Source organism: Macrotis lagotis, chromosome 1 (genome assembly GCF_037893015.1).
Source record: "Macrotis lagotis isolate mMagLag1 chromosome 1, bilby.v1.9.chrom.fasta, whole genome shotgun sequence".
Lineage (NCBI taxonomy): Eukaryota > Metazoa > Chordata > Mammalia > Peramelemorphia > Peramelidae > Macrotis > Macrotis lagotis.
The window spans coordinates 741,665,005-741,682,491 of NC_133658.1; the positions used below are offsets into that span (position 1 = coordinate 741,665,005).

Consider the following 17,487-nt stretch of genomic DNA (forward strand, 5'->3'; position numbering starts at 1 on the left):
CTTTTAAAACATTTTATAAACATATCAATTACTGTTTATGATCTAGGACCTACTCGTCTACCAGAAACAGTGAGGAGGAGAACTAGCCTGGACTTAGATTGGATCTTTTGGGGATTCCTTCAGTGTCTAGGTTTCTGGTGAATTAGAAAAGTACAAAGTCTGGCTGACAGAGACAGTGAAAAACAAGAGAACGCCAAGCGCCTCCTGAAATTGCTGTTTAGTAACCTGGTCCTGATGTGTGAACAAATTCTTAGAAATAGTTCAGAACACCTTTTCAAAAGAGAAAACCGGTTAGTTGGGGGGGGGGGCAAAAACAGGAGGGAGAACCCCATTGGATTCCTCTAAACCGCGGAAATGCTCCCCTCCCAACTGCCCCCTACCCTTTCAAATACATCAAGTTACTCTCCCAAGTTTCATTTTTCTTTCAAGCCTTCCTTTGATGTTTATTTGATCTTCATTATTTTTCTCCCTAATCTGGAACAATCTGAGATTATTTATCGACACGTGAGTGTTTTCACATCACCTCAAAACCTCTGTTCCATTTTCTCATTTATCTTGCAATCAAATAAACAGGTTTAAAAAAAATCCATACGCCTATCCGGCTAAATTAAGTGTGTTTGATGGGAACCAGGCACGGCTGTCGCTATTTATAGCTTCTTTACAGTCTCTTTTCCCCGGGGATGGCAAACTCGAGTGAGGGTCAAGCGTATAGGGGAGCGTTTCCCCCCGGCATTCACCGGGTGGCGCAACTCCTCAACCCGAGGAAGGACGGCCGGTGACCAGCAAGCTTTTGGGGGTTGCTTTGGCGAAGTTCAATGGGGACTTGGGGACTTCGAACTCTTCCAGAGCAAGATTTCCACCTCTGCCCTCAGGGGAGATGGGCGTCCCTCGGTAGCTTGGTGAGGGTGGGGCAGATGCTTCCGGCCCTGGCCCGGCAGGCCGCCCCCTCCTCCGGATCCCGCTGGCTCTCCAAAAGTTTGGAGAGACCTTGGTGAGCGCTGGCGGCTGTGAACCCTCAAGCGGCCCCCGGGTTCTGCTCTCGGAAAAGGGGACCAAGAAAACTCGGGTCTGGGCAGACCAGACAGAAGGGAACCAAGAAGAAGAGAGAGATGAACCTAATGGAGAGACCATTGGCGTCCTCAGCGGGCGTCCTCGCTGGGGCGGGCTGAGCGGGCTCCGAGCCCTTTGCGCACGTGTGAGAGGGGCCGAAAGAGCCCCCACAGGGGAATGGACGCCGAGTGCAGTTATAAATACATGCGGGGACACATGGCCGCGGAGAGGGGCAGGGCGGGGGCGGCGGCCGGGCTGAGGCTCCGGCCAGAATGCGCGGTGTCGGGAGGCCACAGCCGGCCTCTGCCCCCCGGTGGGGCACACACGCTCCTGGAGCGGAGCGGCGAGGCAGAGGTCTGCCCGCGATCCCGTGCCAGCTGGGGCCACTGCGGGGCCGCTTCCAGGGCGGGGGTAGGAGACTGCCCCCCGCTCTTCCCGAGAAAGTTCCAGAAAGCCAGAGGGTGGGGAGAGAGGTGTCCCTGCTGAGGCGCAGGGCGCACAGAGAGGCGAAGCAGGCCGCGCGCCCCCGGACCTCCCCCCACCCGGCCGCCTCCACCAAAGTGATGAGTTTTGGAAGTGGCAGGGGCGTGGCAGGGGCCGGCCGGGGCCCCGCTCGCTGGGGGGGGGGGGGGCAGCTGTGCCCGGTCACGCACTCGGGGAGCGGGGATGGCCGAGGAGGGGGAGAAGCCGGCTTCTCCTGGCTTGGGGCTCAGGCCTTAAGTTTGCATGGCATCTCCTAAAAGAAAAGAAACATTAAAAGGAAAAACAAACGAGCCAACATCCCGGGCTCGCCTCAGCCCGGCTTCTAGTCCGAGTGGCCTCGGCCCCCGGGGCCGAGGGGAGAGGGCGGCGCGCTTCCACTGGCCCGCCGGGTCCGAGCTTGGGGTAAGCGCGGGCGGAGCCCAGTGGGGCCAGACTGGGCTGGGGCTTCGAGCTGGGGGCGCAGCGCAGGGGCTGGGGGCAGGGGAGACCTAGAGGCCCCGAGGCCACGCTGCGGGGCGCAAAGTCTGGCTCTATCCGAGGAAGAGTGCCGTGCGCCTCTCGGGCAAAAGGTACGCTCTGATATGCCGAGCGCGTGGGCTCCTCCACCTGGACTGGCTCCGGATGGCCGGGATACAGACCCCTGGGGATACTTGAAACTCGTAAGCTCCCCGCGGTTTAGTGCCCCAGCCGCCAGCCACCTGGACCGAGCCCTCGGGAAGAGCTGGGTTCTGGAGGGACTCCCTGGGGACCGGACTAAAACTGAGCCTCCGCAACTGCAGTGTAGAGTTTGCTAACCCGCTGAATAATGCTTTAAGGGGCAGTTTGACCGAAAGTTGGGCTCTAAGTTGCTTGTAATTTTAACTGAGCACCAGAAATTAAATCCCAAAGACTATTTAAATATTTTCATGAAAAGCAGTTTTCTTTCAGCAACAAGTGATGGAGTTCAGGTAGCTAGCTTTTCATTGCTCAGTGACAGACTGTACTAGGGTTATTCAGAAATTATGCTGGATTGAGGAGGAAGGAAATGGGAGGGGAGAAGGAAGGAAGAAAAGCTTGTAGCTTATCCAAGAGAAGAACAGATATTTTCAATATTTTTATATTATAGAGAAATTTTTCTCATTTTTAGAGAGCATATGTGCTTGAAATTGCTGTAAAATTTTTGCTTTCCTACTTCTTTGTATGGGCATAACTCACCCTACCATGCTAGGAAATGAGCATTTACAATAGGTAATATTTATAAAGCTCCTTAAGGTTTGCAAAGTGCTTTACAAATATTGCTACATCCTCAAAACAAGCTTGGGGGGTAAGTACTAAAGCACCATTTTACAGAGGAAGAAATTGAGGTAGACAAGTGACTTGTCCAAGGTCATATGGCTAGAAAGTGCCTGAGACCCAATTTGGACCGAACTACAAGTCGGGGTATTAGACTCTACCATTTCTTGAGCACAATTTTATAAAGACAGGTGAAGTTTTGACTCTCATTCATAACCAAGGTATGTAGTCTGTGACGCTTAATGTAGATACAGAAACAGCTGACATAAGCTTATAACCCTGCAATTAAAATTGCCTTCTAGGGGCAGCTAGGTGGCATACCAGCCCTGGAGTCAGCAGTACCTGAATTCAAATCTGGCCTCAGACACTTAATAATTACCTAGCTGTGTGGCCTTGGGCAAGCCACTTAACTCCATTTGCCCTGAAAAAACCTAAAAAAAAAATTGCCTTCTAGCATATGGATCTAATGTGGGGGCAATATAGCAATCATACTAGGAAAGGTATTTGTACAACAAACAGATTCCTGAACCATAGAAAAAAGGAAGATTTGGTTGTATTGTTGGTGTATTTTAAGTCAATGTCAACAGATTTGTCACTTTGGTGACAGTTTAGTTCCCATTGAAATAAGTATTTAGGAAGGGTACATGATCTTGGAATGTAGAATGATTGACAAAACCATTTTATTACTGAAGGAAATTAGTTTTATGTTGAGTATCTATTCATCTTCTTAAATAACTTCCACAATATATTTGTAATTAAAATAAGAGTTTGTATAGTGTCTTGCATATAAGGGGTGTTCCATAAAGATTTGTTTGAATTAAAATTATAATGAATTGAATTGAATGTTTAATACACTTGTTTATAGTCTTTCTATTATAACTTCATAGCAGTGTGCATGTTGAGAGTTTAAATTGATATTTTTCATTGTTATATGCCCCTTACTCTAATTCAAAGAACAAATATCTTTAAATACTGTCTGTGTAAATAAGCAGTTACCTGTTGCACAATCTCCTAAAAGTTCACAAATCTGTTCTTCATGGTTCCAAAGTATGGATGCAAAATTTTGTGGAAACTTCCATATCTACCAGGATTTAAAGAAATGAAGCTAAATTCAACTTACTGTAAAACTCCCATCTTTTTTTTAAATATAAATCAGTACATAAGAATATAGAGTTGTGTAGTTTTGCAGTTTTGGTCTTTTCATCACTTCTTTTCATACACTCTGAGAATATTTAAATATGAAAAAGACTGATTATAAAAATGCAGTTTTATACTTATTATTTAAGTTGGGGGAAAAAATCTTAAGTACCTACATTAGGACTACTGTTAGGTACCCATTGGTCTGGATATTGAATTCCTCTAAAATCTGAATTCACACTGCATTATTTCCATTGGACTAGAACCAATTACCACACTTTATATAATTATAACTTCAAATAATGTGATTTCCAAATATAAGCAACTACTTCAGGGAATACCTTTTTCATTACTAATTGAGGACCTGGTTATGAATCATTTTTTTTCTTTTTCTGCATCTTCCAAAGCACAACATGAGAGGAAATGACAACAATTTCTATAGTTTTGAACCTACTGTTTTCTTAATCATAATCCAAAGAAATAGAAAAAAATCATCATAAATATTCTGATTCTGATTACCAACAAAATTTTATCTGTTTCTGAAGTTCCAGATAACTTTTTTAAAGTTCTTCATTCTGTTTATGCTGTGGAAGATTAGCTAGATATTTAGATCAAGGGTAGATTTCAGGAAGTCTGTGAACTTGGAAGAGGAAAAAAAACTAAATCTTTATTTCAATAAAATTAGTTCCCTTTTAATCCTATGTTTTTTTAAAATAATAGGTAATAATTACATAGCATATTAGAGCTTGCAAAGCCCTTTACAAATATTACCCCCTTTTGATCTGCACAACAATCATGTGAGGTGATTATCCTTCCCTCTGGATGAGGAAACTGAATATGAAATTATTAAATGACTTGCCCAGGGTCACCCAACTAGAAAGTGTGTGAAGCCAGATTTGAACGTAGGTCTTTCTTCTCCAAGTCTAGTGCTCTCTCACTATGCATCTGTTTTATATATTTAAAAATATTATGCCTAGAAAGTAGAGGGCCAACATTCTTCCAAGGGGCCCATCACTCTCTCCTCTTCCTTTACCACATATGTAAAGAACCAATTTTCTGGTTAGCTTACTTTTTTTAAAAACAGTTGAAAGTGAGCTGTCCCAAATGACTCATTAGCCATTTTTTTTGGAATGTTATTTTATTTTATTATTTCAGTTACATACAAAGATAGTTTTAAACATTCATCTTTTTGTAAGTTTTTGACTTTTTTTTAGTAATATTTGGGTTATAAATATTTCAGAAATTGTGTGTGTGTGTGTGTGTGTGTGTGTGTGATTGCAGTTCCAAGGTCTAAAGAGCATAAATCTGAATCTTCCAAATGTTTTTTATATATAATTTATATTATGTACAAATCAGAGTCTTCCTCTCAAATCTACTGGTGTTGGCCATTTACTGAAGCTTAATGTTTTCTCTCTTAGAACATTCGGAACTATAGCAACAATAAATAAATTTTGTACTTAAAATATTCTGTATCTAACCTCTGAAGAAGTTAGTATAAGCTTCTGTGTTCCTCATCAACTGGCTTCTAACATTGAAAATATTTTCTACACAAGACAGCAATCATCACTTTATCAAAATACAATAGCCTGAATAATGTACTTCAAGCACATTTTTCCCACACAGCCATGTCACATCTTTTTTGGTCTGCTTATTTCCCAGTGGACGTTGAATAAAATTCCTTGAAAATGTTTAATAGAGTTTCTGAATTAAAAGGTGTGTGTTTTTTCATTTGGACATTTTATAATAAAAATGTTTCAATATCATTTTCAGACCACATGATTCAGAGAATAAATCTAATTTATGCTTCAGTTTTTATGAAATCCTACTTATTTTAATATCCACTGAGTGGAATTTTAAAATTCTCTAATTCATTTATCAGAGTCTTCTTGAAACAAAATAAAGCATTACTTGGTTCTGCTTTTTGAGGCAGCTAGGCAGTGCAGTGTATAGTGCACTGGGCTTGGAATCAGACTTTATCTTCATGAGTTCAAATTTGGCCTCAGAAACTTACATAGCTGTATGACCCTGGATAAATCACTTAACCCTATTATCTCAGTTTCCTCATCTATAAAACTGAACCAGAGAAGGAAATGGCAAACCACTCCAGCCAATATCTTTGCAAAGAAAACCCCAAATGGTGTCACAAAGAGTCAAACGAGATTGTAACAACTCCAAAGTAGTCTCTATTTTAAGTTAAAGTCAATAACAAAGCCATTTTCTGTTTTATTATTAAAAATATGAATATTTGTTTTGAAATTAAGCTGAGGAGTAATGTATATTTTTAATATCTAAAAGGAAGTATTTAGATAAGACAAAAATTCTAATGGTTCATTTAAGAGCTTTTAATGTAATTCCACTAGCTGTAGTTTTAAAAGATTTTAGCCTTAGGTAATAATTTGCTGAATTGCTAGGAAGAATTATTTCACTGCATAATATTTTATGTTCATGGTTAAAGGAACTTTTAGGGTAAGTTTGGGGTGAGGCTGGAGAAAGAAGTACTGACTTTTGAATCAGAGTATGTGGGTTCAGATCTTACCTAATCAGTTGATTTGAGGAAAGTCCTTGGATGTCAGTATTCTCATTTGAAAGATGAGGAAGTTGGACTAGAAGGATTTAGATCAGTCTTTCACTCCTAGAACTATGATGCTTCCGTGTTTTTAATTCCTATCAAAACTACTTTCTTCCCAACTAAATTCAAATTAGAACATCAATTAAGTTTTAAATTTAACTTTAAGATTCTAATTATAGAAATGATTTAATGCCAGTTTTGGAAAGAAATTCACAATCTGTATTAGCACTTTCAGGAGATGATGTGAGTAGGGCAAAGTTCTGAGATTGAAGAAACACATTGAATAGATTTGGTTCTTTTTATTTCTCTTGTCACAGCCTTAAGTGCCACTCTTAAAAGCTGTAACTTATAAATAATTAAAACATTAATTTATTTTGCTTAACAAAAAATAATTACCCTAATCAAGAATTTAAATTTCAGGAAAACTAAGCAAAAGAAAAATGTGGAAATTATTGTTATGTCTAATTGGAATACCAGAAATTAGTATTTTTCCCTAACTGACAAGATAAAAAGTTTTAAATATATTTAGCTTTGCCAAATGAAGACTCAGGCTAACCATCTATAAATATCTGAAAGGTCAAATTGCCAAAGTGGGAAAGGAATTAGTTAGGGTGTAAACTGGAAGCTATGGAAGCAATGGGATATAATTTTTCCCAGGAAAAAGTTATATATAAAGTTTATTAAGAATTTCTTTTTCCAGGGAAAGACCTTAGCAAATCTTGACATCCATTAATAAAACTAATTAAAGAGTAGAAGAGAGAAAGAAATACATTTACAATTCTATTAGATTTATGGAGTCTGAGAGAGAAAATAGGGAGTGTATGCTGTTGTCTCCTTGTTAAAGTATCAACTTACTGAATCAACTTCCAAGGAAAGTGGTACAAACCTGTAGTTTGAGTAATTTAAAGGTAGAATCAAGAAAACACTGAAGATATTCCATTTGAATTAATTGTGCACTGGGAAAGAAGACAACCTCTTTTGTAATTTGTATTTGTTTCTTAAAATAGTTGGAGCAGCACATTAGAAAGCCTACAGTATTTTAAACAAACTCGGGGAATTTTTAAAAATACAATAATAATTGAAGTTAAGAATAATATTATTGGATTAGACACAAACTGCTACGATACTAGAAAACACCATCATAAAAGTTCCATTATTTCCCAAGCATATCTTAAACTGATTGAGTGTGGCCATTTACTACCAGTTCTCCCAGAGCTATGATAACTTGCCACCTTCTCCTGAAGCCGCCTCCTGCCTCTCTCAGCTGAAAGTATTCTTGAGCTCTTTAAATATGCTCTTTCCCCCACTTTTTCTCCACAGCTCAAAATCCCTCTATATCATCCTCTATTCTCTTTGTTGTCTTTCCCATGCCAAGACCAATCCCACTACTTTATCCTATACTTTATTATTTTTTCTGTTCAGATGCCCCCATCCTTTAAAAAGGAAATAAAAATCTCTCTTCACTTGACACTGTCATCTCCTGAGCTATCATTCTGAAATGGAATGGTAGAAGTTAAAAAGATCTTCATTCAAACCCCACCTCTGATACTTTGTAGCTCTGGGTCGTGGAAAAGTTAAATAAATCCTCCATGCCTCAGTTTTCCAGTCTAGGAATAGGAATAGGAATAGCTATGTCATCTATTTTATAGGATTGTAGGGTTGTTTGGTCCTTTATTCTCAAAGAAGACTATGACTTAGAGAGGTGATGCCATGACAAGCACATGAATTGGATTTGAGTGTGTGGGGGGGGGGGGGTTGTTGTGCTATCACCAACCTCACTTTCTCCTCTAGGGTCATCTGGATCCAGTAGCCAGATATAAATCTGGATGACTGGGGATGGTCCTAGAGAGGAGCACTAAAGGTTAGGTGACCTCTCAAGGTCACACAGCTAGAAAGTGTCAAATGACTGAATCTAGATTCAAACTCAGGTTCTCTTGACTCCTGGACCTCACTGCATTGCCTAGCTGCCCTAGGATTGTTGGGAGGCTATAAATAAAATAATATATACAAAACACTTTGTAACTTTCAAAGCATTACATAGATTTCCTTATAATCCATGGTATTTATTAGTATTGATAATGTTAATTTTGTCTTGTTAATATTTTTTATCCCATATTACTTCTTTTTCACATAGAAAAACAGTCACCTTAACACACTGCCTCCCACCCTCTTGCCCTTTCTGTTGGCCATTGCGGTTTGACTTTACACTCCACTACTCAGCTAGAATTGAGTTTTTGAAAGTTAACTAGCTATCTCTTAACTGCTAAATCCAATGGCATTTTCTCAGTTCTTATCCTCCTTGACCTCTTGACAACTTTTGACACACTGTTAACCATCCTCTCTTCCTGAATACATAAGCCTCTCTGGCCTTGACATCTTTGACACTGCTGTATCCCAACGTCCCAGCCACCTGTCTCTCTGATCTTTCTCAGTCTTCTTGACTGGATTATCATCTATCTCCAATCTCCTAAATATGGGTGACCCCTATTTTCTCTCTCTACAGTTGCTCTTTTGATGATCTCATCTGCTCCCATGTGTTCAACTATCATCTCTTGGTAAGTGACTTCTAAGCCTAGCTTTAATCTTTATAATGAACTGCAGCCCCATTTCATCAGTCATTTTCTGCATATTTCTATATGCCTGTCCTATTATCATATGAAATTCAACTAGGTCAAAAATGAAACTCATTCTTCACCCCCCATCCCCAAATTATCTTCTTCCAATCTCCTTATTTCTCATGATTTCACCACTATATTCTTAATATCTCAAGTTAGCAACCTGGATTACATTTTCCATTGTCCCTCCTACCCCTTCAGTTGCAAAGTCTCATATCCTTTCTTTTTTCATTCTCTTCTATCTATTCACTATATACTACCCTAGTTCACATTTTTTTCACTTTTTACCCTGCACTATTGAAATGCACTCCTATAATTGACTCTCTCTCTCTCTCTCTCTCTCTCTCTCTCTCTCTCTCTCTCTCTCTCTCTCTCTCTGTCTGTCTTTCCTCTTTTTTCTTTCCATCTTCCACACAACTATCAAAATAATATTTCTAAAGCATGGATCTTGCCATGATACTGTCCTGCTCATTAACCTTCTATGACTCTCTGTTGCTTCTTGGAGAAAATATAAACTCCATGAATGGATAGATTTCAGAAAATCCTGGAAAGACTTGCATAAACTGATGCTGAGTGAAGTGAGCAAAGTCAGAAGAACATTTTTCACATTATTAGCAACACTGTGTGATGATCAACTATTATAAACTTAACTCTGCTTAGCATTTCAGTGATCAAGGACAATTCTAAAAGACTTGTGATGGATTATGTCATCTATATCCAGAGAAAAAGCTATAGAATTTGAATGTTGACCAAAGCATTCTATTTTCAATTTTTAAAATTTCTTTTATGATTCATGCTTTTTTATCTCACATATTTTTCCTTTTGTTTTAATTCTCCTTTCACTATATGACTAATATGGAAATAAGTTTAACATAGTTATACATAAAACCTATATCAGATTATTTACTATCAAGGGGAGAGATGAGAGAAGCAAGTGAGGGAGAAAAATGTGGAAATTAAACTTACAAAACATAAATGTTGAAAGTATAGGGCGGCTAGATGGCACAGTGGATAAAGCACTGGCCTTGGAGTCAGGAGTACCTGGGTTCAAATCCGGTCTCAGACACTTAATTACCTAGCTGTGTGGCCTTGGGCAAGCCACTTAACTCCATTTGCCTTGCAAAAAAAAAAAAACCCTAAAAAAAAAAAAAAGAAAGTATAAAGGCCACATTGAAGCATTTAAATCTCCCTTTCCCCACTCCCCACCCATAGTCTGGTTCCAGTCTAACTTTCCACACTGATTTCTTCCTCTTGTATTTTCTGTTCCAGCTTAACCAGCCTGATTGCTATATGCTGAACTCAGTCATTTTGGTAGGAACTTCTGGCTTCAAGATTCTCAAGGACTGACAAATGAAGCATCCTCAAGGTCTGTTTGCTTGCATAGGCTTTATCAAAAAATACACAGAAATAGTAAGTCAGTTTCTGTACCAGACACTGTGCTAAGTATGAGGAATACAAATACAAACAAAAAAAAGAAAGACAATCCTTGCCTTCAAAGAACTTACATTCTAATGGGGAAAACAACACATAGAAGAAGTTAAAGGAAGGGGATTGGGAAGAAATGGGAGGCAGGGCTCAGCATCTGGAGCCAGAGAATGATGGAGAAGTTCATGAATGCAGCTTAGTGGAAAATGAAGAGATGACTGGCCTAGAAGTTTCTTCCTCCAATTAGAGGGAGAGTCAAGGGTCAGAGGGCACTGATGAGGTGCTAGAGTGATTCTCCAGGATAGAGTTTTCAGGGGCATAAGGAAGATGTCCAAAGGAATATGCCTAATAAGATATGAAGATAGAGAAGGGCAGACTGTTCTAGCTGCTCATAATGATTCCCTTGCCTTCATGGTATCTTGAATTCTTAGGATGCTACCAGTCCATTGCCTAGGAGTTTATTCCACACAGGTCCCCTCTTTTATTAGAGTTTTTAAAAAAAACATTCCTTTGTGGGGTAAGGGATTGTCACTTAAGAATTTACACCAAAGGGGCGACTAGGTGGCGCAGTGAATAGAGCATCAGCCCTGGAGTCAGGAGTACCTGAGTTCAAATCCAGCCTCGGACACTTAATAATTACCTAGCTGTGTGGCCTTGGGCAAGCCACTTAACACCATTGCCTCGCAAAAAAAAAAAAAAAAAAAAAAAAAATTTATACCAAGAATCTCATGTGAAAGGAACCGAGCTATATAGGCCACCTTGGTCCAGATATATGTATCCTCTTCAGTGTTTTCTCCATCCTGGATTCCACAAGTCCTGGGAGATTGTATTAATGTTCAACCTGTATATATGCTTGTGATGTTGGCATCACGTCTCCCATTCCTGTGCCCTTGCATAAGCTGAAATGTACTCTCTCTTCATCCCCATCTCTTTGACGTCTCAGAGCTGTCTTCCAGAAATCAGCTCAGGTGCCATTTCCTAAGCAAATCCTTCCCTAGTCAGGAACTCTTTTTGATTTTTGTCTATCTCTAGCATCTAGCACATTGCTTGGCACAAAGCAGATACCTAATAAATATATTTAATCCAATCACATTGTACTTTGTATAATACTTGAATGTATTTGACATATATCTCCTTCTAGAGGTTAGAAATAGTATTAGCATTTTTGCGTGTTCATTGGTGCCTAGTGAAATATTTTTCACTTAAATTTTGGATTTTTATCATTTGTGAGACAAATCTCTGGTGAGGAACATACTTTGCTAGTAAAGCTGGATTCCTTCTCCTTCTCCTTCCTCTGAGTCTCTTATAAGAGTGAGGTAGGGGTTTTGCTCCCTAATCCAGATTGTATTTATCAGATGTGAGAGAATTTGGATTTAATATCTGATTACTTCCCCAGTGCCTTGTAAACAGTGTCTCAAGTCTCTCTCTCTCTCTCTCTCTCTCTCTCTCTCTCTCTCTCTCTCTCTCTCTCTCTCTGGAAATTGGGATGCCTAACATGTTCGCCGAATTAAATTAAATTGTTACTTTTCTCTTTCTCAGTATGTCAGTAGATAGGATGTCTAGTAAATTATATATTCTATTTTCAAGGGACAGAATATAAGTGTTAAAAGACACTAAATCATCTCAAAGGTCAAAGGTGCATTTTCACTTTCATATTGAACTTGGGGATTTAAGCTTTTTTCCCATTTCAACCTTGACTCATAAATGATCTTAGACGAGTATTTTAAAGACCTATCTTTCATCTTGTTTTTCAATCTAAAGGGCTGATTCCAAAGTAGGCAGCATTAATGTCCCCTTCTCTTCCTATCCTCCAAATACATATGACCAAAAGTTGAGTCTCTCTAAGGTTAGGAATAAACAGGTACATCTCTTTCTCTTTGTCTTTTCAATTCCCATCATACTTTCCAGCAAAAAGGACCTAGAAGGAGGGCACTGCTGACCTCTGCCTATCATTTCTACCACCATAGGTACCTGTCCCCTTTACATTTAAGTGGTGGCTGTGACTAGGCAGGCAAAGGGAGGAGGCAAAAAAGAATATTGCTTTGTCCTAATTTTGAGGATACTTGAATATTGCATGTTTTTTGTGTTTTTTTTTTAATTTTTGCAAGGCAATGGGGATAAGTGACTTGCCCAAGGTCACACAGCTAGGTAATCATTAGGTGAGTGAGGTCATATTTGAATTCAGGTCCTCCTGATTCCAGGGCCAGTGCTCTAGCCACTGTACCACTTAGCTGCCCCAATAGCATGCTTTTTCTCATTGTTATCCTATTCCAAGTACATAAGAACATAAAATTAGAGCTTAGCAGGGACCTTAGGACCTTAGAGGTCATTTAGTCTCATCCCTTCATTTTATAATTAAGGAAATTGAGGCCCAGTGAAGTTAATTGACTTTTCCAAGAACACACAAGTAGAAAATGAGTAAGATTTGAACCTAGGCCTTCCTCCCAACACTTTGTCCATTTCTTATTGTTCTGTGGGATTTATGTTAAAAAAAAAAAAGCACCCAATTTATAAATGCTCTAGATACATGCTCTCTGATTTATAAATGAAGAACTGAAATATACAAGCAGCTGATCTTTCTAAGATATTTCCACAGAAGTAAAACAAGAACAATTAGGAATTAAAATTTTTTATTCTTTCTCTAGACCTAAGTTTACCAAATCTTACTCTTCTGTTGAGTAGATAGAGCCAGTGAATGGTACAAAACATATGTTTTCTCTGTCTGAGACCACATTGGAGAAAAAAATATATTTTGTACCATTATGTACCATTCACTCATTTTGTGACCACAGACAAATCACTTAACATTTTTCTGCCTTAATTTCTTTAACTGTAAAAATAGGTAAAATAATAGTGCCTTCCTCCTGGGGTTGTTATACCAAATGAGGGAATTCTTGTAAGGTGTTTAGCACATTACCTGGTATTTAAAGTTCTTTCCTTCCTTCTCCACTCTCAATCATAGGCCCATAATGTCAGAACAAGAGAATGTCTATTAACTAGATTGCATTAAAGTCAGAAAATAATGATCCATGGAGGCACTGAATTTTTAATGACAGTATATTAGAAAAGATGCTGTAGTTAGTCAACTTAGGCTACAGATCTAGTCAATTCCCTCCTACGTATTCAGTAAATGGAATAAGGTTGTTCCACATTTTTCTGTCCCTCTGTATCCAGGAGTACAAGTCCAGAAGAAGGTACATGGCCAAAATTGTAGTGAGGGAAACAAGAGAACCTTCTGAAGGTGGGCTTTTCAACTACCTCTGTCTCTTCACTGAGTGTTCTCCTGCATATGTGACATGACCTCAGAAAAAGTGACCTTCATAAGCTTCATATAACCAGATCACAGTGTCTTTAGGGCAGATCATTTATTCTTCCCTTCTTATAGACTGTGGAAGAAGAGTTGGCTCTCTAGGGTTAAACTTCACAATGAGACTAATTCTTCTATTGGGGAAGGCAGAATTCATTCTTTGTAGGGTTTTGTAAATCTACTAATCTATCACTTACTAGCTATGTGACCCTGGGTAAGTTACTTAACCCTGATTGCCTCACATCCAGGGCCATCTCCAGCTGTCCTGATTCATATCTGGCCACTGGATCTAATTCACTTGATTGTCAAGGTCTTTTTTGAAAATAAAGGACAATGATCTATCTCATAAGTAAAATGCCAGTTTTTCAGAAGGACCAGAAATTCATCCACCGTCTTTTAACCTAAAAAGACTCTGTCTAAGGAACACTTAGGTGGTTCAGTGGATAGAGCACTGACCCCAGAGTCAGGAGAACCTGAGTTCAAATCTGCCTCAGATGATTATTTAGCTGTGTGACCTTGGGCAAGTCACTTAACCCTTTTGCCTTTCAAAAACAAACAGAGAAAAAGACTATGCCTATTGACAACCATCCTATTTTTATTATTTCTCTCACTTCAGCGACATAGCAATTATCTTGCTTCTTCAGTTTTCTTTTAGCATTTCCTGAAGCTCCACATAAAGTCATTATAAATCTACAAAACATAAGAGTAAGACTAAGTTAACTAGACTTGAAGGTGGTAGAACAGGTCTGATGTTACAGGGCTCAAAGACCCTGTAGTTTGCAGAGTATTTTACCTCAGTGGCCAATAGGAGTCCCAGGGGTACTGAATCATAATAATAGATGGTAGGACAGGGGAAGAAGGAGTGCTTCTTCATCATCTTATACCCAGAAAGTGAACTTTAATGACTAGAATTCTAGGGTCTTATTCTGCCTCTTTTGTGAAAGCAGGAAGGTTTAACTACCATCCGGCTAGAAACTATAGTGATTGAGAGCCTATATGAGGAAAATACACTCCTCTAAAGTGGTGAAGTCTTTTCAGAAAGCAAAATCTTGCTGTGAGTGAAAAGGAAAGGAGTAAACCACATGCAAAGGGATGAAACACAGAACAGGAAGGAGGAGGTAATGGGAGTGTGAGGATGATTGAAGAGAATGTAAATAAAAAAGAATTTAGGATGGAGACCTGAGGGGACAAGAGGGAGTGAACAAAAGCAGAAAGAAATGGGAAGTTGGGGCAGCTAGGTGGCGCAGTGGATAAAGCACCAGCCTTGGAGTCAGGAGTACCTGGGTTCAAATCCAGTCTCAGACGCTTAGTAATTACCTAGCTGTGTGGCCTTGGGCAAGCCACTTAACCCCATTTGCCTTGCAAAAAAAAAAAAAAACCTAAAAAAAGAAAAAAAAAGAAATGGGAAAGTAACAGACAGGGAAGGAAGACCATTTTAGGAATAGAAAGAGATGGTGAAGCATCTATCTCTAAAACCCACTGCTATCTATCAATGGGAAACAGTAGAGTACATTGGAAAGAATACAGTTGCTGTAATCAATGCATCTGAATTTGAATCCATAGTCTTCATTAATTCCTGAATGATCCTGGGCAAATTGTTTAACTTCCCCAGTCCTCAGTTCCTTTATCTATAAAATGAGGTAACTGGACTGGTTGATTGCTAAGGTCCATTATAGTTTTAAAATTAATGTTCCTGTGATCATTTCCAGGATGAACTGCCAACTGCCAACTTTTTGTTACAGATGAAATATTTTCTCTAAGCATCACTTACATTTCAAGCAATAAAGTAGGACTTTTCTAGGAAGTTCTCTGAATCCATTATAGAGTCTAACTTTTCAAAGAACAAAGGACTAATCTTTCTCAGAGAGGATGTTAATCATGTTCATGTCCATGAAAATGAAACCAGACATGCCATAAGCTTATTGTTTAGTCATCTCAGTCAGGTCCAGTTCTTCATGACACCATTTAGGGTTTTCTTGGCAAAAATATTGTAGTGGTTTTCAATTTCATTCTCCAGTTCATTTTGCAGATAAGAAAACAGAGGCAATTAGGGTTAAGTGACTTGCCCAAGGTTATACAGTTATATAACCTTGTGTCTGAGACCAGATTTAAATTCATGTCTTCCTGACTCCAGGCCTGGAACTTTATCCTCTGTGCCACCTAGCTGCTTAATTATCTATTTATTAACTTCCACATGATATTCTTTAGGATATTTCTGAAATCCACAGTCAGAACAATTTTTTTCTAATCTAAACTGGGATGAAAAACAATTTTATCTTTTTTACAACCCCCTAGAAAGTTGACAATGTTGTGGCAATAAATGAGTTGGGGGTTTTTTGGTTAGCATTTTTCCTTGAGAAATGTTTCATAAATCCTGGAAAGTTATGACTATAATAATTTGCTATGAATGCAAAGCACTTGCTAAGATTTTGATTAGATGGAATGCTTGGGGGATTAGGTTTTCTCAAGATTATAATTAAAGATGTATGTAGTAGGAAAAGGGAGAGGGGAAGGTAACTTGTAAGAAGCAAGAAGGCTAGACATTGAGGAACAGACAGCCATGTTCTCCACATGTATAGTATGAAGAAATCTAGAAGATCTCTACAATGTTGAGTTAAGCTCATCCCTTTGAAAAGCTGATGGAAGGACATGATCCAAGAATCTTACAAAATGAGAAAGCACTGGTAACTGGTGGAACAGTTAGAGTGCTGGACCTAGAATCTAGAAATCTTGAGTTCAAATTCAGACTCAAAACATTTATTAGTTGCATAACCCTAAGCAAGTTTCTTCACCAATAAAAAAGAGGTTTAATAATAGCACCTTAATTCCTGGGTTATTTTGAGGTTCAAAATGAATTTTAATAATTGTAAAATTGTTAACAGTACCAGGCACATAGCAAGAGCTATATAAATGTTAGTTATTATTGTAAATGTATTATTATTATTATTATTATTATTAGAGGAAGTACTCATATTGATAAGAACACAGATTCATTAATGTATAAAAAGAAATATGTAACCACAAAATATTTTTATATTATAAATATTCCTGGAATGTACAATTCCCTGCCATAATTAGACAAACACATACACACTTACTTTCCATGATTCGGTATTTTTCTGGATCTCAATTTATCACTTGGAAAATCAACTTTGATTTTCAGTATTGTGGATATAGAGTAAATGATATTGTATTTATTGAATATGTAGTTTCCTTTAATTAGAAGTTTTTGTGGTTTTTAGCTTATTAAAACAGTCTGTTATCAGCTTGCTTAATTGTAATTTGTCTCTTTTAGGGGTGGCTAGGTGGCGCAGTGGATAAAGCACTGGCCCTGGAGTCACCAGTACCTGGGTTCAAATCTGACCTCTGGCGCTTAATAATTACCTAGCTGTGTGGCCTTGGGCAAGCCACTTAAGCCCATTTGCCTTGCAAAAAATGTAATTTGGCTCTTTTCCTTAGAAGTAGAAAACAGGAAAAACAAAATCCTACCATTTGTAAGTTGAATTTTGGTTAATTGATAGTTTAACTATCCATACCTTTCCTTCTAACTACTTTTTTTTAAATCCTTGCTTCCAGGGGGTTTATTATCCTCATTTAAGATATGAAAAAATTTTAAAAAATTATCAAGA

General features: G+C 38.7%; 1 protein-coding gene across 2 annotated transcripts in view; it reads left to right on the forward strand.

Moving 5' to 3' along the window:
* Positions 1-1,735: 1,735 nt before the first annotated feature.
* GJA3 (gap junction protein alpha 3) overlaps positions 1,736-17,487 on the forward strand; it is a 43,398-nt gene continuing 27,646 nt past the window's right edge. The window contains exons 1-2 of one of the 2 annotated variants that reach the window (XM_074216248.1): positions 1,736-1,935; positions 10,396-10,492. The gene's annotated coding sequence lies outside the window, so the exon portion shown is untranslated. Of the gene's footprint in view, positions 1,936-8,969; positions 9,067-10,395; positions 10,493-17,487 lie in introns of those variants that run through there. The other variant, XM_074216249.1, reaches the window with a different exon arrangement.